The sequence below is a fragment of the Talpa occidentalis genome, unplaced genomic scaffold (assembly GCF_014898055.3).
Source record: "Talpa occidentalis isolate TD23 unplaced genomic scaffold, MPIMG_talOcc4v2.1 talOcc4.6, whole genome shotgun sequence".
Classification (NCBI taxonomy): domain Eukaryota; kingdom Metazoa; phylum Chordata; class Mammalia; order Eulipotyphla; family Talpidae; genus Talpa; species Talpa occidentalis.
Window position 1 is genome coordinate 36781338 of NW_023604972.1, and position 26309 is coordinate 36807646.

At 36.6% G+C, this 26309-nt stretch overlaps 1 pseudogene; it reads left to right on the forward strand.

Moving 5' to 3' along the window:
- The first annotated feature begins 1833 nt into the window (after positions 1–1833).
- On the forward strand, positions 1834–25103 carry LOC119260300 (40S ribosomal protein S4-like; annotated as a pseudogene).
- Positions 25104–26309: the final 1206 nt, after the last annotated feature.

Below are 26309 nucleotides of genomic sequence, written 5' to 3' on the forward strand. Positions count from 1 at the left end.
TAAATAATTTATTATACCAAAGATAATTTCATTAAATGCCTCAAATATCTATAAATTATTATCACTTATTATTTGTTTTCTTTCAATTCTGATTTCTACCATAAGCCTTCTTGAATTAACATTATCTTTCAGGAATATCTGTAACAATGTCTAATTTACTATTTAAATCTAGAAGTTTACATTTTCTCTACTTCAATCCATTAAAATACAAATTTAATGTTATATAAAGTATAATACATGAAAAGATTCAACCTTAAGGAAGTAAAATATCTCAGACAAAATATTTCCTATTAAAAAACTGTATTCTGTATGTTCATAGGTAAGCCTTACATATTTCCAAATTTTTAGAAATATTTCTTTTCATAGCAGTAAATTTTAGCCCATTTTAATTTTGTCATGAGTAATAAAATGAGTTTTTAGCTGAAAAAAAGGAGAAATTACATATTTTAATGTTTAATATGATAAATGCAATTTGTTAGGAAGCACTCAAGAGTATTTTAATAGAAATTAAATTTGACTTTAGTTTATCAGATTATTTGTTTTTACTGCTTTTGAATAATCTTTCAGTAGTGTTTCAAGTTGATTATTATAGGAAGAAAAGGGAGTTGCAGACCTTGAGGAGATACCAGGAGCTGTAGGCACACAACCTCCATGAGATTTTCACTTTGGAGATGGTCAAAAGCCTACAGGGGGACTCCCTGGTGGTGCAGGGGTTAAGATGCAACTTATGAAGCAATCCGCAGCCACTGCATCACTAGTTCGATTCCCTGCTGGCTGGGGAGAAACCCACATGGCAGAACAGACCTCTCCTGTCTTGCCCACTGCTCCCCTCAACACAGTGTGTTTCATTAATCTGCCTGTTCTGTTCCCTGTTCTGTCTCTGGTGAATCCTCTCACCCCCCACATCTCTGGCCTGTACCCCAATTCTTGTATAAAAATAAATAAACCTTTAAAAAAAAAAGTCTACAGGATGGCAGAGCTGCAACTGATTGGTGATCACAGCTACCAACAACAAATGACCTTTAGCCAAATCCACTTTACTTGTTCTCTCAGCCAGTAAAATTTAATCCCTTTGTTCTCAAAACCCTTTCATAAAATTCATGTTGATCTCTAGCCCCAGTACCTCAACAAGTCTTTCTCATGCCCAAAGAGGTCTCCCTGGGTCTCTCTTTGCTTGCTCTTTTGCTACTCAAAGAAGACCGACTCCTTGCCTGTCTTCACCATTGTCCATGGAAACCTCTTTTCAATTTTGACCAGTGCGTCTCACTGGTCTGGGGATGGGAGCAGGACCCCCCAGCCCATCCTTCTGACTCCTAGTGTCCCTTTTTTGCCTGGTGACATTTCTTTCTGGTGATCCAGATGCAAGTCTTCAGACATTGGTGACACCATTACTCTGCCTTTTCCTAAGAAAGTTATCTTTTATTTCCAGATTCCCAAGGTAAATGGCAAAGTGAGTCATTGCTCATTGACTTCCGCCTCTTTATTTACTTTTCTATCATATAGATGTGTTTTCCAACTTCTTGCTCAAACTTTGGTAACTGAAACTGAGATCCCCCTGTAGAAACTGATGAACCCAGAAGATAAGCGAGAACTGCTTTCCTAGACCAGGGCAAGGGAAAATTCAAGGACAGCAAGATTGAGTCACATTTGTTTCTGGTCAAAGATTGAGGCTATTCTGTCTCTGAACTCTGACAATCCAGATTTGTCCATTATAGGTTGAATATGTATATCCAGGGCAATATTATATGAATTTTTTGTGTTTCTTTTTAAGTTTCTATTTTATCTAATTCTCCTTTTCAGTATCTGACCTTGGTTCTATTCACTGTTGTGAACATGTCTGTTGGATTTCATGAGAAGGTTCACCTCAGCAATCCTGTGTTTTGTCATGGTAACTAGTCTGCTTCTTTATTGAACACCTGGTACACTGTCATATCACAGAAAAAGACCAATTTATCAGGATGAATAGTCTCTGAAATAAGTACATTTCATCCATCTGTTGTGTAAAAGGCCAACCCAGTTTCTTCCCTTTCCCTTTTCTTTCTCAGCCTTGGCACTTTGTTTGAATCAACCTCACAACCTCACCCCAGGTTAAGTGGGACATCATCCAGTTTTGAGTTATAAGGATCCTTGTTGTTGAGGAATACACCACTCCATGGGAAGATTGAAAAATGGCTATTAAATGGGTCTGTTAAATACAAAACTATTTTACAGCTTGAGTTTTTTTGTTGTTGTTGTTAAAAAAAAAAAAAAAAAAACAAGGAAATTTATGGCAGCAGGGGCCAGGGCCTAAGGTCATCAAGTTTTTAACCTTCTATTTACCAGCCTATGGGAATAGCAAAATTGAAGAACTGGATGTCAAAATTTCATCAAAGTTCTTTCCTTGAGTTCTTTCCTTGGTGGCCCAGGCGGTGGAGCGCAGCACTGTGAAGCTGTCCGGAGCCTCTGCAGCACTGGTTCGATCCCGGCTGGCAGACGAGGGCCCCACATGGCACGGCAGACCTCTCCTATCTTGCCTGCTGCTCCCTTCATCAGTGTATTTCGTCAGTCTGCCTGTTCTGTTCCCCACTCTGTCTCTGATAGATCCTCACATCCTCTCGCACATCTGGCCTGTACCTCTGTTCTTGTATAAATAAATAAATAAATCTTTAAAAAAAAGTTCTTTTCTTGAGTCCCTTCCTTGTCCCAGTACCCATCCTTTCTCACTGTCTCAGTAACATTAAAAGTTGAAGTAAGAGGGCCTCCCCTGTTGGCGCAGCGGTTGAGTGCTGGGCTGGGAAGCTGCCCACAGCCTCTGCAGCGTTGGTTCAATTCCCGGCCACTGTCGAGGGTCACACATGCCGCAACAGACCTCTCCTGCAGCTCCCCGCTCCTCCCCTCAGCAGTGTACTTCATCAGTCTGCCTGCTCTGCTCTCCCCTCTGGCTCTGGTGCATTCTCTCACCCTCCCATGCTTCTGACTGTACCCAGTGTTTGTATAAATAAATAAATAAATCTTAAAAAAAAAGTTGAAGTAAGAAATCACAAGACAAGCTAAAATAACTATATATATTCTGGAAACTAAATTAGATATTACTTCAAAGTATTTTCCATTTCCAAGACAATGATGGACTAACAGTGGTAAAATTTTCCTTACTGGGTTTGCATTATAAATTTTATTTAATCATTTATTTTATAAATTTTTAAAAAGATTTATTTATTTGTTTGTTTGTTTATACAAGCACTGGGTACAGTCAGAAGCACAGGAGGGTGAGAGGATTCACCAGAGCCAGAGCGGGGAGCAGAACAAGCAGAAGGACTGAAGTACACTGCTGAGGGGAGCCGCAGGCATGGCAGGAGAGGTCTGTGTGCCATGTGGGACCCTCCCTGGTGGCCGGGGTTTGAACCAGGCAGCTTTGCAGTCCAGCACTCAACCGTTGTGCCACTGGGGAGGCCCTGGGTTTGTATTGTAGACTAATAAGAAAAGTAATTAACAATACCCCTTCTTTTACTGATAGGTTAGTAGAAACAAACAAATGACCAAAAAAGTTACTTTGAGAGGGCTAACTGAATACAGGGAATTAGGTTGTGGCTACGTCAAGAAAAGTCACTAAGTCAGCAAAAAAGTTGAGCAATCTAGAGAGGAAAATAAGAACACACTGTGACTGGAGCTTAGAGCAGAATGCAGAAAATAAAACAGGCAGCAGAATACCTCATAGTTCCTTGGGTGCTGTGCTAAGGCTGTAGATTTTCTTCTAAATGACGTGAAAATTTATTAACAGACTTTAAGCAGAGGAGAACAAGATATGGTAAATCATTAGGTAAAGATAAAAGTAGAAGCAAAGAGGGCCTCCCCTGGTGGCGCAGGCGGTTGAGCACAGCGCTGTGAAGCTGTCCACAGACTCTGCAGTGCAGGTTCAATCCTGGCCGGCAAGTGAGGGTCCTACATGGCACTGCAGACCTCTCCTGTTGCACCCGCTGATCCCCTCAGCAGTGTATTTCCTCAGTCTGCCTGTTCTGTTCCCTGCTCTGTCTCTGGTGAATCCTCTCACCCTCTCGCACATCTGGCCTGTACCCAGGTTCTTGTATGTATGTATGTATGTATGTATGTATAAATAAATAAATAAATAAATAAATAAATAAATAAAGTAGAAGCAAAGAAATTATATACAAGATTACACAATAGACAGTCAATGAAAAGATTCTGTTCTGAACTCTGGTGTTGATGGTAACAACACAACAGTATGAACTAATGTGGAAGCTATTTTGAAGACAAAACTAATGCAGTTGTTGATGTACTGGCTCATGGGGAGATAGTATCTGCGGTAAAGAAAATGGGAAAATTCCACTTGATTCCAATTTATCTGGCTTGTAATTTTTTGTAATTTTTGTTTGTTTGTTTTTTTAAAAAGATATATTTTGTCTGGTGAATTGCTGTTAGTACCATTATTTAATCAGAGAAAGAAATATCCTTAATGCTAATACCTAGTTAGGAAAGTGATTTTCTTCTACGAAAAATTTTCTTTCCCACACACAATATCTTATGTCTCCTTGTCCCCCTCCCTTCTTCCCTCTTACACTTAGAGCCCTCAGGATATTTGTTGATGTACAGTAGAGCAATTCATGTAATAAATGTCTAGCACACAAATGACTGGCTATAAGTAATGAAGAATGCTAATGAACTCATAGAAATTTACCCCTTCAGGAGTATATAGTAGAAAGAAGGAAAGACACAAAAAAGAAAAAGGAATGAAGAAAGGAAAAGAGAGATGGAGGGAGAAATGAAGGGAGGGAGTGAAAGGGAGGGGGGAAAAACTACCTAAACTAACCTCTTTCCCACAAATATTAGTCATTTATGGTACTAGATAGTAAATATTACTAGCATTTCATGTACTTCTTAAAATATGAAGTGATTTAATATGCTTGAAAATATATATTGTTTTTCTTATATTTGGGATACCTAAAGAAATTATGGAAAAGACAGAATATTTTTCATACCTACATTTCCTTTGAAGTTTATAAATCTCTTTGAATATACTAATTAACTAAACCCTCCATAGCTTTTTTGGTAAGTAGAAGATAACCATATTTTTCTTTTGCAGATGGATGAACCAGAGGCAGAGAGCTTAAGTGACTTTGTAAAAAAATATATGTAGTCATTCATGTGTTGAAGTATGCATTGACAGCAAGGATGGACAATCTGCCTGTTTCTTAAACTGTCCAGTTAACTGCTAGTCCTTAAGTAGAAAAGCTAGTGATCCATGCCCTCTATTTCTAGCCATTTAATTACCTGGAATCAGATTGGACTCTAAGACCAATTGCCTCCTAAAATTATTTTTAAAAGTTCATATTTGAGATGTTTTACAAAAATTTGAATCAGGTATAAAGCTCTCTGATATTGTATTTGGGATAAATCTCTGACCTTAAGAGAAATAAAGTTCAGGTAATAAATGAAAGATAATTTGCTCTTGGAAAATGTCTGAATGTCTTGAAATTGATTTCACCCACAGAGTAAAGCCTGTTTCTGAGAGAAATCGCCTCAGAAGGAAAAATATTAGGCACATAAAAAGTGCATTAAAGGTATTTACACAAAAGTAAACCTTAAAGGAGCTCTCTATAGAACTCCAGCTACAAGAACAGACTTGTAAATCAGATCAACATTAAATGAGGGCAATAAATATGTGTTAATTCTGCAATGGTAAGAATTAGTTTAATAATCTACCCTGAATCCACAACATATAGTAGAACAGCAGCTACATGAAATGGAAACTATAGAGGAAACAACAATAGATAGCTACATTGGAAATTTATGTAAGATTTTCAAATCTTTTTGAATTAATTATTGTCTTCATATATTTAAATAAATTATTTTTATTTAAAGAGGAAAGAATTTTAATACAAATCCACTATTATTTACTATTTTCTGATTATAAAAATACTTTTAGACTATTCAACTATTACCAATAATCTTTAAAATCTATTTTGATGAAAATATCCATAAATACAAAGAGGTTTTAAATGTTAATCATGACTTTACATTCTAATTTTTGTAAAGATTTACTTTTTTGCATACAAGAACTGGGGTATAGGCTAGAGGTGCGAGGAGGTGAGAGGATTAATCATAGACAGAGTGACTGGCAGATTGACTGAAATACACTGCTGAGGGAAGCACTGGGTGAGATCTCCCTTGCTGGAGATCTAATTCATGCCACAGTGGCTGAAGATAGCTTCACAGTGCTGAGACAACCCTTTGCGCCACCCGGAAACACTACATTCTAATTTTTTTTACTATATATGATAGTAGCAATTATATATGAAAGTATAATTAGAGAGTTAAAATATAATTTGATTTTGATTTAACGTAAGCACTATTTTGTACCATTGATTGCAAAAAAAATTGATTTTGAAATTAAAACAATAAACACCTGTGTTCAAATTTACAATCTGCCAATTGCTAACTATGTCATCTTCTGCAAGACAGTGAACCGTTTTGAGCAAAGTTTTGTCATATGTAATATGATAAAAATGTGTCTTCTCAGAATTTCATGAAAAGTAAGAAAATATATGTAAATTACTACCATAATTCACTGCATAGAGTAAGCATTCATCATTCTTAATTTAGTCGTCACAACTGCTTTTAACTGACTTTCTCACTACCAGGAAAAAATTTACAGAACCACCTCAATAAATACCTTATAATATTGTGTATTTATGCACATTGTTATAAAACAGAATTGAAATAATAGTGAATATCCACCTTCTATTAAACACATAGACTCATAGTTATTTTTTTCTCATCTCAGTCTTAAAAAAGGAAAAACAAAGGACTCCAAGAGATGTATTTTTCCAGAAGAAATGCCTTTTGTCCCTGTAAAGACCTAGTTAGTCTCTATTAGAAACGTTTTTAATTCTCACGTGATTATACACTTGAGATGTTTCCACATCAGTAAAATTATATAGGGTAATGTATTATAATAAATTTTATAAAGGTAAGGGTTTTAATTTTAAAAATAATGATGTATTTGATATAATTAAGATATCTAATACTTCTCCAATTTGCTAATGAGTGAAATTCCCAAATAGAATTATTATAATTTCATGTTGAATGCTGACTACAAGTGATAAGATGTTCTGTCTGTCTAATTAAACAGATGGAACAATTTGTTAGATGTCATTTCATAATTTTTTCAAAGAATTATACTATCATGGATATGAAAGGTCAAAATCAATATGTGGCTAATATTTTCTATTTATGAATCTTGTGAAGAGATACAGGAAGAAAAATAATTATTCAATAAATAACAAAGAAACATATTTGTATCATCCCAGAAAGTAGTTTAAAATCATCTAAAGACACTTTATTTCTCAAACCTACTTAGACAAATGTCAGTTTGGACAAAGTTACAGTTTGTTTATATTATTTATTAATAAACCAATACAGTATAATATTGCCTAAACTAATTCAATCATTGCCATCTGTATTTTAAGAACATCTTCAGTATGTTATGTGAAAATCTTTTTTTAGAAATAGTGTTTCTATAAATTGTAGGAAATCTAGCCAAGTTGGAGTAAATTATATTTCTATCATTAACAAAAGAGTTAATGAGGAATGTTTATTTTAAACTGTCCCTTCAACTAATCAAACAATATAAGATATAACATATTAGAACTATGAGATCAGCCTTCCCTGGTGGCACAGGGATTAAGACAGTGCTATCAAGCTTTCAGCAGCCACTGTAGCACTAGTTGGATTACTGGCAGCCAGGAAGCTAACCCACATGGCCTAGCAGACCAAGTTCCCCTCAGCAATGTATTTGAGTAGATCTGCCTGTCCTGCTCCCACTCTGTCTCTGGTGAATCCTCTCACCCCCGCCACCTCTGGTCTACACCCTAGTTCTTGTATGCATAAATAAATAAATCTTTAGGGCCTCCCCTGGTGGCTCAGGCAGTTGAGCACAGTGCTGTGAAGCTGTCCGCAGCCTTTGCAGAGCCTGTTCCATCCCAGCCAGCAGGCAAGGGTCCCACATGGCGTGGCAGACCTCTCCTGTCTCGCCCGCTGCTCCCCTAATCAGTGTATTTTGTCAGTTGGCCTGTTCTGTTCCCCGCTCTGTCTCTGGTGAATCCTCTCACCCTTCCATGCATCTGGCCTGGACCCCGGTTCTTGTATAAATAAACAAACAAATAAATAAATCTTTAAAAAAATGAGAAGCTGACTTCAAAATTAGCTTTAGTATGATGAAATTGGTATGATATTTAAAAATATTTCATTTTTATATTCTTTTGGATTAAAAATGTGTGTTTGACTGTTTTGAAACTTTAGATAAATACTTGGTATGATATCATCATGCCAACATTGAATATAGGCTGAGACTATGGTATCTTTTAAGAAGTAAAACTATAATTTTGGGTATAATGAATTTAGAGTATTGCTTCATTTGCTCATATACTCATTGGGTTATTATAATTTTCCAATGTATCATTTGAGAGTAGATAACCAAAACAGCAAATCTGGTAAAATTATATTTATTCATGCATTCATTTCTTCATTAAAAAAAATTGAGTGACTATTTGTATCAGATATTATTGCTATATTACGCTCTTTGGAAATATATAATCTTTTGCTGTCAAACAAGACCTCAGAAGATCAGGGAGCAAATGGTAAGGCACTTAATTCTATAGCCTCAGTATCTTGGAAAGTTAAGAGTTAAGACAACTGGTTGTTAAATCTCAGTAAGCAATTTATTTTGACAACCAGTTTCCTACTATTCCTTCAGTTTGAACAGCCCATCTGTCCATAAAGAATCCAGAATATGTGTTTCTTATTTTGTGACCTGAAATACACATCAACATTATAAGCATACTAAAATTTCAACCTAAGGGAGCAGCCGAGCTAGCACTTTCTGAATACGCTACATATGTGAAAGAATGAATGAAGATGACCAGCAGATGACCAGAAATGTTCAGACCTTGAGCCCCCAATCACCAAAAATTCCTTTCTCTCTCTTTTGCCCTCTTTTTTCCTTTACAACCCTTCTCTAACCCTTACATGGGTCACCAATTTTCAGGAAATTCACAAACTTTGCCTCCATTTTCTGCCTCCAACAAAACTTGTATCTTGTCTACTTGGGACATATCCAAGCAATTATTTCAATCTTAGCACTTATGGTCTAGTGTAAGGGAAGGAACAGTCAACAAATACAAAGAAAATATGTGTTAGATGGTAGTATTTTTCTCAGATAAATATAGAGGAAAATATAAAAATGAGAAGTTGCAATTAGTAAAATATAAATAAATTGGCATGAGAAGTGGACATTTAATAAAGTCTAAATGTGAATTAGTAAGTCAAACAGATATAGAATCACAATAATTCAGAGATAAAAGAAAATGCAAATATCCCAAGAAAAGGATATTCAGGAAGAGAACAATTAAGTGTAGTGTGTACAGAGTAAGTCAAAAGGAAAGTAATAGAAGATTCCAAAGATATAAATGGGTAGCCAAAATATGCACTTGTATTCTTTTATACTAAGTGAGACGGATAGCCACTAAAAAGATCAGAGAGAAGTGACATGATCTTACTTTCTATTTAACAAGATTACTTAGGGTTCTTCTGTTAAAATATATAGAAGGGAAGAATGAGTGAAATTTGGATGTATGTGGAGTTCATAGTATAATAAAGTTACCTTTGATGTAGATACTATATAAAATTTCCTGCTTATTTGATACTTGCATGCTTCATAATTTATTAATTTATATATTATTTACTTCCTCCTACTGAAATGTAAACAAGAACGAGGTTTCTGTGGCTTGCCTAGAACATTTCCTGACATAGTTACTACTCTGAATATCTACAGAATGAATAAACAAAAGAATGCATGAATGAATGAATGAATAAGTAAATGAATGAATATCATTCGAAGTAATTTCTGTGGATACTGAATCAGCAATTGGTAAAACTACCATTCATTTCCCAGTTAAGATGAAATATTTGTAGAAGAAAAAGACCATTAAAAAATGCAGATGGGGCCTCCCTGGTGGCGCCTCCCTGGTGGCGCAGCGGTTGAGCACTGGGTTGCGAAGCTGCCCGCAGCCTCTGCAACTCCAGTTCAATCCTCGGCCACCAGGCAAGGGTCCCACATGGCATGCAGACCTGTCCTGCCACCCGTTGCTCCCCTCAGCAGTGTACTTCGTCAGTCTGCCTGCTCTGCTCTGCTCTCCACTCTGGCTCTGGTTAATTCTCTCACCCTCCCACGCTTCTGACTGTACCTAGTGTTTGCATAAATAAATAAAATAAAATCTTTAAAAAAAAAAAGGGATGCAGATAAGGTAAGTTATATTCAGTGTCTCCAGCAGTGTTTATTTAGGCTGAAGAGTTTTTATATAACAGGTGACACTCTGATAGAGTGCTTACTCTGCATCTACAAGCATGAATAAGTCACTTTTTTCAAGAACCTGCGTATTTATCATCCTGCCATGGTATTACTGATGAGCTATCATTTATATAATTAAGTAAAATTTGCAGAATCAGGACCATTATATTTTTTCATATCATGCTGTTATTAATATTCTTATTCCCATTACCATAGTTGATATCAGTCAGTCCAATTTTGTTATTGATTTTTCTCTTGTGTGCATATATCCTTTTTTATTATCTGCATGTCTTTTTCTCAAAATGATTTACATATATTCTAACTATTAAATATTTGCACATTTGTGTGCTTTTCAGGAACTCTATGTTAAGATTTTTTTTTGTCTTAGAGCATTTTATTATGCCCTTTGATTGTCCTGTGACTACTCCACTCTACCTCTGTTCAACCCTCTCAAATCCATATATATATATTTCCTCTACACACATGCCTAGAGAAAGAAAGCAATAATATGTCAGGGTTCAAAGTGAATTAGTGGGGTCTCCCTATTAACAGCACTCTGAAAGGGTTAAACATAGCACTGTGAAGATATCTGCAGCCTCTGCAGCACGAGTTCGATCCCTGGACTGCATACAAGCTACCCCCATGGTTCAGCAGATCTCTCCTGTCTTGCCTGCTGCTCCCCTCAGCAGTGTATTTCAGCCAGTCTGCTTTCTGCTCCCCACTCTGTCTCTGGTGAATCCTCTCAGCCACCACACCTCTGGCCTGTACCCCAGGTCTTATATGCATAAATTAATAAATCTTTAAAAAAAAAACACAAAATGAATTAGTAAGCCAAGTTTCTATTCCTTGTCATTCTGTCTTGTTACAAGTGCTTGCAACAAATGCTTCTTAAACTGCTTTAAAAAAAATTCTACATATGACATCTGAATAATTCTGAATCTTGTAGTATCAGGGAAATTTGGACACTTCAAAAATTCCCAAGCCTAGAGGAATGAAATGCCCTTTCATTAATTCAATCAGAACTTCAGTAAAATGGCATGAAACCAATAGATTACAAATGATTGACACCTGATGGAAATAAAACATAGCAGTTAACTGCTATAGAAAATGATGCCACTAGTGATGTACATCATCATCATCATCATCATAATGGCAATGAAGGAATTAAAATGTTTTTTGAACTTTATGGCATTTCAGTATGTATTGAAGAAAATAATTTGGATTTTGTATAATTATCTAAATATCCTACTGCAAGAATCCTGACCAGGCATGAAATAATTTAAAAAAATAACATCAGAACAAAAATGTAGGTGTCACTGTGTGGAAATAGTTATTTTCTCAGCATAGCACAGTAATACTTCGTATTTAAAGTGAAAATTTAAGTTTTGTTTTGCTTTGTTTTGTTTTTAAAGGTTTATTTATTTATGCATACAACAATTGGGGTAGAAGCCAGAGGTGTGAGGGGTGAGAGGATTCAACACAAACAGAGTGGGAAACAGAACAGGCAGATTGACTGAAATACACTGCTGAGGGGAGCAGCGGGCAAGTCAGGAGAGGTCTGCTGTGCCATGTGGGTAGTGCCCATGCCGGGATCCAACTTGTGCTGCAGTGGCTGCGGATAGCTTCATAGGTTGTGTCTTAACTCCTTGCACCACCAGGGAGGCCCGAAAATTTAAGTTTTATATATTGTATTATCTTTGTGTATTTTGAGCTAAATCACTGCTTGGAACACTGAATTTGACTGAATATGCTGAAAGCTGTGATAACTTCCCAAAGGGCATTGCTTTCTCTCAGGAAGCAGTTTATTCATACACACACACACACACACAGTGGTAAATAAACTCAAGAATGTTTAATTTTTCATCTAATATAACTGTGTACTGTTTCTTCCTCAAAAGGGCCTTTATTTTGAAACCCCAAATTACAAACACAAAAAATGACAAAAATTAGTAAATATACTTATCTAAATAAATGAGAGTAAAATGATTTCTCATGTGTCTTGTGTGGAGAAATCAGGAAGTAAAAAAAAAAAGTGGGGAAAAAATAGAGAAGACAAGTAGGGAAAAACTAGAAACAAAGGGACAGAAATGTAGGTTAGGGAAAGAATAAAATTGACAAAGATAGAAATTGAAGGAAACAAATTTAGCCAATATATAAAAGACAACTTTTAAGCACTTTTGGTAGTATTAAAGAAATGCTCTTCTTTCTGTGAACCCTTAGAGAGGGGGTTTTAGTCCTCCAGTAATAGAGGTTTCACATTTATACCACTTGATCCAAATTGCTTTAGAAAAAGAGAAAACCTTGCAAAAGTTATTTTGTAGGCCAAAATTGGTCTAAAGTCCAAATCCTTGCAATAGTGCCCTGCCATATTGTTCCTACCCCTGTGTCTTCCTTTTGTCCTTTTGATTAGTGTTTCCTTTTCAATTGCAAAACAAACCAAAGATCTTGAAGCATTTCCTGGAATACTACAGACTTCTTGTCAGGACATCATTGTCCTGTCTAGCTTGGCAGAAAAGTTACCATTATTGAAATGTCACTTTAGACATTACAGTCCTTTCACAAAACCAGAAAGTAATTAAAAGCCAATGATAAATAAACCATTAAATCTTCTAAGTCTTTGTGATCTGTCTCTACAGTTTCCAAAGTCTTTTGTTTGAAAGCAGCTTATAGCCATACAGCTTATAGCCATACTTTCAAATCAATGATGGCAGGACTTACAATGGGGCAATATCTTAAAACGCATTGGTTTGCTTTCCTTAGTATTTTGGTAGTCATAAAATGGAGGACACTTTAAATATGATCTCACTTCCTCCTGGAAACGTGAGGTTTCATGTTATCAAATTGATGATAATTTTCAAGCCCTGAATCATTGAAAGTATAAAATTTGGGAAATTCTTCACATTACCTGTAACAAAAATAGAAAGGATGGTTTATTAGAATATAGTTTGGAAGCCTGTGATTTATAAGTGCATTTGTAAAGTTTTCATTTTGAATTCCTTCTCACTCCATTTAATGGTTTTTCTCCTGTCATTAAAGAAGTGTAGTTTTCTATTGTTACTATAATCAATTAACCAGGCAAATTTCTATTGGAAAACACATGAAGTCAGTACAATAGAACAGATGTAGATAGCATTTCACTGTTTCCAGTACCTTAAAGTACTAGACTAAGGCTGACACCTAGTGGAAGAAAAGTAACACCTGTAAAATAAAAGATCATGTAGCTAATAGTTACATAGATAAAGCTATGTATAGATAATAGCTATACAACTGTTTTCACAGATCCTCAACTGATATAATGTTTGAGAAAATAAGTGTAATAGTAATTAAAAGTATCACTTGGCATATTAAAAGATCTTGCTTTAAGATTTGTGTTTATGTTTTTGTGTATATCTAAAAGCAAAACAAATGGGCATATGAAAATTATGACTACTCATTGAAACCATATACAAACAAGACTTAAATTAATTTTGTCACAATGGACTATGGTGGAGGACTATGAGTGTCCTGGTGGTGGTATGGTGTGGTAACAACACCTGAAGAGGGAGATCCTGTACCTGTCAATCATACACAATGCTATAAGCCAATGTTGTCTCAATTTAAAAAATATAATATAACCATTGATTTGTCAGAAAACAAATAATTTATCAATAAATATGTAAGAAGTAATATGCTTTTACTCTTGGTATTTTCTGTATTTATAAACTAATTAAACTATTTTAAGAACCTCAAAAGCGGCAGCAGCCCTTCTGCCCACCTGTGACTATGCAGGTGTTTCTCTTCATTGACTTCTTTTTCAGGGGCAGCTCTTTCTGTCTGCTTGTGTCTGTGAAAGTGTCTATTCTTCTCCCCCTTTTTATGATAAACCTGCCCTTTTGGATATATAAAAAGGAAGCTCAAAAACAATTGAGTACAATATAGAAGAATAATAAAGAACTCCTCTCCAAATCATTTAATTTTCTTATCTACTTCCTTAAAACAGTTAAAGAATGCAGGTGTTTATTCCAGAGTATGAAAATAAGTATGCAAGTGTGATGGCAGGGCCTTCCTTGTGGCACAGGGGTTAAACTCTCAGCGCTATCAAGTTATCACCAGCCACTGCAGCTCCAGTTTTGCAACAGGGTGGTCCCCAGGAAAGGGGGAGGTTCCCTGCCCCACCCAAGGGAGGGTGGAGCTGAGCAGGAATTGGAGAAGCTGCAGAAGAGACTGAGGAAGGAAGCAGGATGGAGCCAGAAGGAGCCCTGGAGGAGGTGCATGGAGCCTAGAGACACGTGAAGAAACTGTGCTTGTCTTTTGGTTGTGGACTGGGTGACACAGATGTGGGTGAGACCCGTGGGGAGGTGACAATGGCAGCTTTTATCTTGATGTTAATTTTGCTCTTTTCCTTCCGGGCTTGTCTGCTTGTTTCTGACCCTTTGCTGTGGGTCCCCACTGGAAGATGCTTTAGACTTGTGGCAGGCCTTGGGCCTTGCTCTGGGCCAATCCCATTTGGATGGACTTTTACCCACGAGGGGACGGGTAACTTTGGGTGCTTCATTTAGAAACTAGATTATTTGCCTTTCCTGTATTGTTTCCTAGTTGTATTAAAGTTCCTTCCCATTAAAGTCTCATATGTTTTATGTTGATGCGGTGGATGGCAGAACCCATTTAGAATAGGCAGGTTTGCGGGGTTTGGGCTGCCCCTCTCCCTGTCCTATAACAGTTTGATTCCCAGACAGTAACTAACCCACATGGGGCAGCAGACCTCTCCTGTCTTGTCCTCCACTCCCCTCAGCAGTGTATGTATTGCAGACAATCCACCTGTTCTTCTCCCCACTCTGTCTCTGGTGAATCCTACCACCACCACCCCCACACCTCTGGCCTACACCCCTTGTATGCATAAGTAAAATAAATCTTTAAAAAAAATGACTATACTAAAAACAAAAGAACCCCTCTTCTAAGAAATTTTCAGGGTAAATTTCTTGGGAATTTCTAAAGTTATTTGCTATTAGAAATGAATTGTAAATGTTTACTCTTCCAACCCATTTCTTTTATTTTAAAATAATTGTTTTAATTAAATAACAAATAAAAGGAAATGTAGGCTGCTATGTATTTTATGCCATCTCTTCATCTTAAAATTTTCAATGATTCTTTTAGGGGAGGTATCATGTTCTCAGCCCCCATTTAACCAGGGCTAGAGCTTAGCAGGGCTGTGCAAATTTATAACATGGAAGACAAGTGCGCTGAAGGAAACAAAGGAGAACACCCTTGCTTCTGTGGCCCGATTTGCACCATAGCACTGCTGGGAAGGGCACAAAGAAAGAGATGCATGGAGGAAACACATGTTGAGATACTTGGAAGAGACACGTGGATCACAGACGGGTGGGAATGCTGACAATAGCAGACATTAGCTTGATGTGATATCTCTTTTTATACAGCTTTCTGAGACCTATTTTAAAACCCCTTTCCTCTGGTTCCTTTCCAGAAGGTGGATTAGATTTGTGGCAATATTTTGGGTCTTAGTGGCCCTGCTTTGGGCCAACATTGTTTGACTGGGCATTTGCCCACAAAAGGATGGGTAATTTGGGATATTTTATTACAAAGTTCTTGTTAGGAGCTTTCTACTTTCTCTGTACACACTGACTCTATTAAAGATCTTTCACACTGTCTGCTTTGTCTTTGTGCACGTATCCAGACTCCTTTAGATGTGCAAGTTTAGGGATCTCCAAGTGTCCCTTGTTCATGCATTAACAGTTCCTATATTTTATATAGGATCAGGGGGAAAAAATCTTTGACACACAATAAAGGATTTTCTAAAAAGAAACTTCTCTGAAGAGGAAATGCAAATGGCCAACAGGCATATGAAAAAATGTTCAACATCACTTGTAATCAGGGAAATGCAAATCAAAACTACCATGAGATACCATCTTACACCAGTGAGAATGGCACATATTAAAAAAACTAGCAACAACAAATGTTGGCGAGGGTGTGGAGAAAAAGGAACTCTCCTGCACTGTTGGTGGGAGTGCAAACTGCTCCAACCACTATGGAGAGCTGTGTGGAGATTTCTGGACCTACTAAACATAGAGCTTCCATATGATCCAGCAATTCCACTCCTAGGTATTTACCCAAAGGACACAAACATCAATTCCAAAGAGCACCTGCACCCCTATGTTTATAGCAGCACTGTTTACAATAGCTAAGCTTTGGACACAACCCAAATGCCCAAAAATAGATGACTGGATCAAGAAGATATGGTACATATACACCATGGAATATTACTCAGCAATCAAAAAGGATAAACACATGCAGTTTGCAGCAACATGGATGGAGCTAGAAGGGATCATGCTCAGCGAAATAAGGCAGAAAGATAAAGAAAAATACCGGATGGTCTCACTCATAGCAGGAATTTAGAAAACCTAAATAAAAGACCAGGAAAAAGACTAATCAATGCAAAGTAATAATCAAAATTAACAAGCAACTATAAACCAGAGACACACTATGAGGGGGGGAATTACAGAGGGGTGGAGAGAGGAAGAACTAGAATCAAAATAAGGGGCAGGTGCAATTATATGGGGAATATAACCAAAATGAAAATGCATACATTGTACAAAGATGAAAATGATGTAAGAATTATATAAAATAAACTATTAAAAAAATAAATAAAGGATTTTCATCACCTGACTCCAGTTTACTCCCCGACCTTAACTCTTAATACATCTCTCCCTACACATACCACAATTCATCTCCCAGTGAGATCTCAGTCAAACTGTGTTTCATCTCATGCTACACAAATGTTGCTCTTTCTGACCAATATTTTTCTCCTCTATTGAGCAAATCCCAGGATTGCTATTGTAAAAATGGAAGTGATGCTGGTGTCAAATCACAAAGAAAATGTTTCCAACCTTGGTTCTTATGATTGGATTTTTTAAATTTCTTGTTATTATTTTAAGATTTATTTTATTTATGCATACAAGAGCTGGGTACAGGCCAGAGGTGGGGGGATGAGAAGATTCACCAGAGACAGAGTGGGGAGCAGAACAGGTGGATCTACTAAAATACATGGCTGACAGGGAGCAGGAGGTGAAACAGGAGAGGTCTGCTGCCCCATGTGGGTCAGCTCTCTGGCCAAGCATGGAACTTGTGCTGCAGATAGCTTCAGAGTGCTGAGACTTAACCTCTTGTGCCACCAGGGAGGCCCCTAATTTTATGACTTTTAATAAGTAATACATTATTACTGTGTCTCCTCTCAATATTTAGATTACAGAATAAGAAAAAATATATGTAAAGGACTTGATGGAAAATAAATGCTTATAAAATGCTAAATATTTTTATCTCTTGAAAAATTTGTTTCCAAGTTAACACCTTTGTAAAACCATATCTGCACTGGGTAGGAATGTGAAATGATTTGGCCAAGCAATATGAATATATTTATTACATTACATTACAGCCCGTGATTCTCAAATTCATTTCTAGATTTGATCTAAATTCTAGGATTCTATCTCTAATCACCTACTCGACATTTGTGTGATATCTTATAGGTACATTAAACTTAAATTTTCCAAAGCACAGGTTATGACCTCCTTCAAAATATGGTCATCTCAAACTTCATCTATCTAATAAATGAGTTCATTGTTCATTCTTTGGTCATCTGAAAACATCAAAATTATTTTCCCTAAATTCTCACAACCAGTCCATCATAGTATCCTTCCTGTTTTATCATTTATATCTTCAAATTTTTCTTGGCAAGCTTATTCCAAGTCACGACTAATCTTGACCAGAAAGCCATACCAACCTCTTAACTCTTTCCTTACTTGCCTGTTTTTTAACTGTAGACCAAACAACTCACTCAAGTATTCATGAATATAATAATGCACCAGCCATAAGATTCATACCAATAGTTGGATAGAGAACAAAATCCAAATGTATTACTTTAGGAGACATAGTCAATATGACCTGTCCTGACTCTTTTTTTTTAATAAATTTTATTTTTATATTCCCCATACAATTGCAACCCCCTTATTTTGACCGCAATCCCTCCCCTCCCCGCCCTCAACCCCCGCATAGAGTGTCTCTGGTTCATGTTTTTTTGTTGATTTTGATTTTCACTTTCTTATAGTTATTCATTTTCCTGGTCCCTTACTTAAGTTTTCTAGATTCCTGCTATGAGTGAGACCATCGGTATTTTTCTTTTTCTTTCTGGCTTATTTTGCTGAGCATGATCCCTTCCAGCTCCATCCATGTTGCTGCAAATTGCATGTGTTTTGAACTAGTATTTTGCTAGTCACTTCATTATTCCCAGCAATTCAATTTTCTCCTTCCTTCCCTCCCTCCCTCCTTTCCTTCCTTCCTTCCACATCTTTATTAATCTTGTGAAAAATTAAGGTCCTCGGAGATTCCCTAGATCTGGGGCAAAGTGGGGGCTTAGGGGAAGGGGGACACAAGGTTGCACTTTATAAGTTACAGGTCAGACTCCCACTGAGGCTAAGTATGGCCACTGGGGGAGAGGAGTGCTGCAAGCAGCACTTGTGGGGAGGGGCCAGCGATGCTGCCCCTGCCCCCAGTGGCAAAATAGAGGTGTGCTGGCCCATGTGAAGTGTACCCCTGGCACTGGAGGGGGCTGCACTGCACGGGCTACCTGAAAACCACCTTCTTTGAGCCTTGCCTTCCTCTCCCCCACCCCACAGAGTCCATCTGTGCAAATGTCTGCTAATGTCCTTTGCATATTGTCTTACTCATCAGGCTGCTATTACAGAATACCATAGACTAGGTGACATTTGTTTCTCACAATTCTAGTGGTTGGGAAGACCAAGATCAAGGTGTTGGCAGAATTAGTGTCTGGTGAGTCTGCTTCCTGGTTCATAAACTACTATCTTTTTTTACTATGCCTTTATAAGACAGAAGGGCAAGGAAATACTCTAGGGCCTCTTTTATAAGAGCACCAATTTCATTTCTGAGGGATCTACCCTCATGTCCTCTCATCCAATTCCTCAGAGCCCATCTTTTAATAACATCACATTGTGATTTAGAATGTTACAAAATTCAGACTATACCAATCTTATTTTCAAATTGTCCTTTGAATGTGTTATTCCTTTTAACTGAAGCATTTTCCAAAAGTATTCACAAAAAAAACCACTTACCTGTTCAAATGGAAAAGCAAATCACTGACTCCTACATCATCTTATAAACACCTGAATTCATTTCATTAATTTATTTATGATGAATATTTTCATAGCCTCACCCTTAATATATAACCTCCTTAGGTGAAAGTACTTAAAGTTCAATTCACTATCATATTCTCAATGGTTACTGCATATCAGGTGTTTAAAAAGATTAACTCTCCTCTCCCTATTCCTTCATAGCCACTGTATCTTTTTACGGTAAAGAGGTACACAGGAACACATTTCTGGAATATCAAAATTAGTAATGAATTAAACTTGAAACAAAATGGATTCTGTCACTAACATAAGAAAATAATAGCTGATTACAGTCATTAAAAAAGTACTAAAGGCCTCTCACAATGCATAAAATAGATAAATCACAAAAAGAGTGTGCTTGAACTTTGAAACCAATCCAATACATTAATGTTACATAGCGCTTCCAATTCTAAATGCTGAATAGCAAACATCCTCTTAATTATATGGAGCACTCAGCGGACCCTATCCACTTGTTTTCCTATTGTTTCTATTAAGTCAGGCATCATTCACTTTGTGTCTTGGATCCATATTTCTCTTTATGACTGTGTTCCTACAACTTTCAATCAGGCATTTATATCTGCTGTCTATCTCCAGTTATTTAGTTCTTCATTACGAAATTCAGATCATATATTTACTAGACATGTTTTCTCATTCCAATACACTTTTAGTGTGTTTGTCTTGCAGATAAAGATTTTCATCCTGATTCATGGTCAAATAACTCTTTGCAGCAGCTTTTGTCATTTCAGAGGTAGTGAGAGGAAAAAAAAAAAAAACAGACTTCTTTATGGTTGTTTTAATTGGTTAATATTTCTCTAGTTTAATGGAGAAACCTACAGGGAGGGTAAAGCTAAAGTGGAGAAGCACATCATAATGGTAAGAGCTTGAGTTTAGAAATAAAATACAACTGAACTTGGGGCCTCCCTGGCACAAGGGGTTAAGCATCAGAACTATGAAGCTATCCGCAGCCACTGCAGCACAAGTTCGATCCCCGGCCAGCCAGGGAGCAACCCACATGATGCAACAGACCTCTGCTGACTCGCCCACTGCTCCCCTCAGCAGTGTATTTCAGTCAATTTGCCTGTTCTGCTCCCCACTCTGTTTCTGGTGAATCCTCTCACTCCCCACGCCCCCTCCCCTGGCTTGCACCCCAGCTCTTTAATGCATAAATAAATAAATCTTAAAAAAAAAAAAAAACACCACCACACAACTGAATTTGAATTTGAGGTTTTACCAATTGTGTAAATTACTTAACTTTTTTAGTATTCAGTTTCCTTATTGGTAAATGTAAACAGTAATAGACTATAGATGATTAAATGAGAAAGACTGTATTTTTTTATGTCATACGTCAACATTATATCTTGATGTTACAGATTAAATGAGAAAAAATACATGTAAAATGTATAGTATAATATTTGGAATATAGGGCTTCCTTCCCTGGTGGCTCAAGGGGTTAGGCACCGCACTATGAAGCAATCTGCAGCCTCTGCAGCATGAGTTTGATCCCCAGCCAGCCAGGAAGCAACCCATATGGCATAGCAGCCCTCTCCTGACTCACCCGCTGCTCCCCTCAGCAGTGTGTTTCAGTCAGTCTGCCTGTTCTGTTCCCCATTCTGTCTCTGGTGAATCCTCTCACCCCCCCCACATCTCTGGCCTGCACCCCAGCTCTTGTATGTATAAATAAATAAATCTTTAAAAAAAATTTGGAATATGGTGTACATACAAATAAATTTCATATGGATATTTTTTAAATTTCCCTGATTTTGGTCTTAATTTTTATATTTTAATTTTTATATTTTTTATATTTTGGTCTTAATTTTACATTTTATGTTTTTAGAAAATATGTAAAAATTACCACTAAAGATAATTTCCATCATTTCATTTGTTTAATTAATATTACAAAAGATAGTAACATTTTCAAACTATTAATGGAGTTCATATTTATTATCTTAGTCTATCTTAACCAACTCATGAGAAAAAGTAGGTATATATTCATATGACTTTAAAATTAATGAAGAGAGGTTTAAAAAAACCTGCAATCATGAAATTGCAGACTATAATTTAAATTTTCTATAATCTAGTAGCCCAAATTGCTATGTTTTTATGATATATACAACTTTTTATTAATATGTGACCTCTTTTGATGCATAAGATAATATTTAGTAAGTTTTATTTTTCCACACTCTGTTCTACATAATTTCAATATATTAGCTAATTTATTCTCATGGAACCAAATTTCTGAAGTAACTAGCTTTATTATTCTCATGTACTGGGTTGAGACACTCTGTAGGTTAAGTAATTTGTCCAAGGTCACACAGCCAACATGAAGAAAACATGAGATTGAGCCAAATGCTACAACTGTAGAATTCAAACTTTTAAGCAATGCTCTACAGCTAATCATAAATCCATGGAAATTTTATTTCCCAAGCTAGTGTTATTTGAAATTAAAAATTAAATCATAGGACTAAAACCAAAACAGTGAATCATTTGGCGGTCTACAACACAAACAAAGCAGCAATAATTTAAAATAAGCTCTCTTAAATTGCCTGTGCAAACTAAGAGTTTATGATTATGGCCCCCATTTGAGCATTGCCAATTTACAGAGCTGTGGTATGCTTAAGTACAGGCTATCTTTAAATGTAGGGAAGTATTATCTGCATTTACACAGTGGCAATTACTAACTACAATAGTGCATAGTAATTCAAATGCAACTGCAGGGTTATCTCAAGATAACAAAGCCACTAACTCAAGTCTTCAGTCTCACAATGGATTAGAAAACAAAGAATAGAGTGAACACTCTGGAGGTGTCTTGAATGTGCTCTTGTCCGGAAAAGAAAAGATAGAAATGTTGCTGTGTGAACTTAGGCCATTCTAGAAATCAAATGATTTACCATTTGGGGTTTGAATTATGCAACTCACAAAAGTGTTCTCTGAGTACAAACCTGATAAGAATGAAAATATACTTTATTTATTTATTTATTTATTTTAAAGAGGCATGTATTTTTATTTATTTATTTATTTGTTTGTTTATACAAGCACTGGGTACAGTCAGAAGCGCCGGAGGGTGAGGGAATTCACCAGAGCCAGAGCGGGGAGCAGAGCAGGCAGAAGGACCAAAGTACACTGCTGAGGGGAGCAGCGGGGGGCAGGAGAGGTCTGCGCGCCATGTGGGACCCTCCTCTGGTGGCCTGGAAGCAGCTCAACCGCTGCGCCACCCGGGAGGCCCTGAAAATATACTTTAAACTGACATTCAGCAGTTCCAAATCATGTTATCTGTGGGCTCTGACAGGGAACAGAAAAGAAGATGTATATAAAATGTATGTAAAAATATGAAAATTAATCATATTGACTGTGGTTCAGTTTTGGGAGATCTTTAGTGTTCTATATGCAGTTTACCTAACATTCAAAATTACTCACTGCATTACTATTATTCCTGTTTACTGAACAGAGGAATTCTGACATGTAAATAATAAAAGTTCAACTACAAAACTAAGGTCAAGCAGCTGACAAGTAACAAGAAGACCTGAGCCTGTCTCCCTGATTGGAAGTTCACCTCTTTTCACAGCCATATCTTTTCAGTCCAGCAACACCTCTGATATGCCTTACCAAAGGTATCCAAAAGATGGCAAGAGGGACTGAAATAAGATAGCAGAGGACCATCACCTCAGTCCCCTGTGCTCCTCCTTTCCTCCCTCTGAGCCCTCTCCCACCTCCTGCCCTGCAGGATGTCTCTGATTTATCATTTTCTGTTTTTGTTTTGTTGTGTTTTGTATTGTTATTATTTTTTTACACTGATACCTTATTTGGTCCCCTATATTCCTCCTATGAGTGAAACCATCTGATATTTTTCTTTTTTCCTTCTGACTTATTTCACTGAGCATAATTCCTTCCATTGATGGGCAATGGATACATTTGTAGTTTCAAAAATATCAGTAAGCTTCATTTTCAGACCTAACTAGTTAAGATATTTTCAGGTATTTTATTTCAGCTTTGTTACCCTGAAAACAGTGCTTAATTTGGGACTACATTTTTTCCAACATGGAAGTAAAATATTTCTCAGAACTCTACCTTAAGAGGTATTTCACATTAGGGCCTCCCTGGAGACGCACAAGGTTAAGTCATCATTATGAAGCTTTCTGCAGCCTCTGCAGGAAGAATTTGATCCCCAGCCAGGGAGATAACCCACATGGTGCAGCAGACCTCTCCTGTCTCACCTGCTGCTCCCCTCAGCAGTATATTTCTGTCAATCCGCCTGTTCTGCTCCCCACTCTGTCTCTGGCAAATCCTCTCACTCCCCCCACCTCTGGTCTGCACCTCAGTTCTTGTATGCATAAATAATTTTTAAAAACAAGAAATGTCACATATTCTGCTTTTAAAAAATGAATTCATGTCTATGCTAAAAATAATTGTATCATTCAAGCTTTAAGGTTTTACTTGTACATACTACTTTTCACCTATTTTTTACAGTGAGAGCTATTCGTGGTTTAGTATAGAAAATGTATATATTTAAAGGTGATGAGAAGAGTAAATCTTATAATTTATTCTATTTTTTTTTTTTTTCAGAATTAAGATGTTATCAGGAAGAGGTGGTTCTCTGTCCATACTTAGCACAGTCATTTCCCAACAAACACCTAAAGCATGTAGCATCTCCAAAGCATTGGATGCTGGATAAAAGAGGTGTTTTCTCTTTGTGTATCCACCAGTGCCCACAAACTGAGACATCTTCCTCTTATCGTTTTCCTAAGGAATAGACTTAAGTATTGTCCAACAGGAGATGAGGTCAAGAAGACCTCCATGCAGTCGTCTATTAAGATTGATAGTAAGGTTCACACAGCTATAACCTATCCTGCAGGTTCTATGGATATCATCAGTGTTCACAAGACTGGAGAGTATTTTCATGTGATCTATGAACCCAAAGGTCACTTTGCTGTTAATCAACTTACACCCGAGGAAGTCAATCGAAAGTTGTGCAAAGTGAGAAAAAATATTTGTAGACATTGAATAAATAACTCATCTAGTGAATCATGAGGCTCACACCATCCACTATCTTGATCTCCTCAGGAAGGTGAATAATAACCATTCAGACTGATCTGAAGACTGGCAAGGTTATAGATTTCATCGAACTTGATACTGGTAACTGCATGATGACTAAAGTTGCCAGCCTGGAAAGAATTGGTGTAATCACCAAAAGAGAGAGAGGGCCTCCCCAGTGGCACAGGGGTTGAGTACTATGAAGCTACCCACAGCCTCTGCAGCACCGGTTCAATCCCTGGCCACCAGGGAGGGTCCCACATGGTGCGCAGACCTCTCCTGCCGCACCCACTGCTCCCCTCAGCAGTGTACTTCGTCAGTCTACCTGTTCTGTTCCCTGCTCTGGCTCTGGTGAATTCTCTCACTCTCCTGCGCTTCTGACTGTATCCAGTGCCTGTATAAATAAATAAATAAATCTTTAAAAAAAAAATAGAGAAAGAGACCCTTGTTCTTTTGATGTAGTTCTTGTGAAAGATGCCAACAGCAACATTTCCATCCACTTCTCTAACATTTTTATAAATATAATCAGATTTCTCTTGGTTTTGGTGTGTAAAAAATAATCTTACAATTTTGAATCATGTTTCTCAAGTGTTTTTCTCCATACTACCAAGAGAGATCTTAACAAAAACTCTAAACTATGTAACAGTCTTCTCTGGTGTGTATATGTGTCTTTGTGTATGTGTGTGTGGTTTAATCTTGAGTAAAATGAAGAGTGAAGACTGAGATATTCAAACACAAGTAATTAGAGTTTGCTTCTTAGAAAACTGAATCTTGAAATGTGAGAGGGGAAAATAATTCCACAAGCTTTTGTCTCTCTTTTTTTTTTTTAATTCAATTTGTTTTTGTTTTATTCAATTTCTCTTTTTTCTTGTTCACATTTACTTTTTTTTTTTGGTTCCCTTTTTGTAATTTTCTACATTTTAAATTTATATTGTCCTTTTTAGAATCATTCTTTTTTTTCCTCTGTCCTTTCCTAATTTCCCTTTCTCTTATCCAGCCTTTGCAGATCCTCATTCTATTTCTATTTGCTGTGATTTCATCATAAAAATCAAATGAATTTTTTGACCAAATGTACTGCATTAAATAAACATTAGCTCCAAAAACTAAGAATCAGATTGAACTATTTTAGTGATAAAAATGATCCAACTATAGGAATCACATTTGCTTATATCTCTTCTTGTCTGAGTTAATTAACCCTGTCTTAAAGTACAACTTTAATTATTAGCTCTTCCATGCATTCAAGAAATTGTCAACTTAAAATAAAATAGTAAAGGAATCTTTATTTAAAACAAGCAATCCAAGTATGGTAGATCTAACATTTATTCAAAAATACTTTACTTTTTACTTGTTTCATTATGACAGAATGGCTGCTCTCTGTCATAATCAGTAAAGTCTAGAAAAAGAGAGAAATAATAGACTTTCAAGTCAATATTTATTAGAAAAAGATAATTTATGATATATATATTTCCAAATGAGTTAAACTCCTTACCTTTTTCTAGAAGAATTTGTACCAGTCTGGCTATATTTAATATTTCTATTAAACCATATGTTCAAATATTAATGGTTCCAACTGTATACAGATTTTAAGGAATTTAAAAATTACAACTTCCACAATTACAAAGCATGTTTCTTACTCTACCTTGGTTGCTATAATAATTTTACCATAGAGTGTGTGGCTTAAGCAACAAACATTTCCCAGTTCTGGGAACTGGGAGGTCCATGATTAATCTATCAGCAAATTTGATGTCTACCCAGTAATAGCCCTT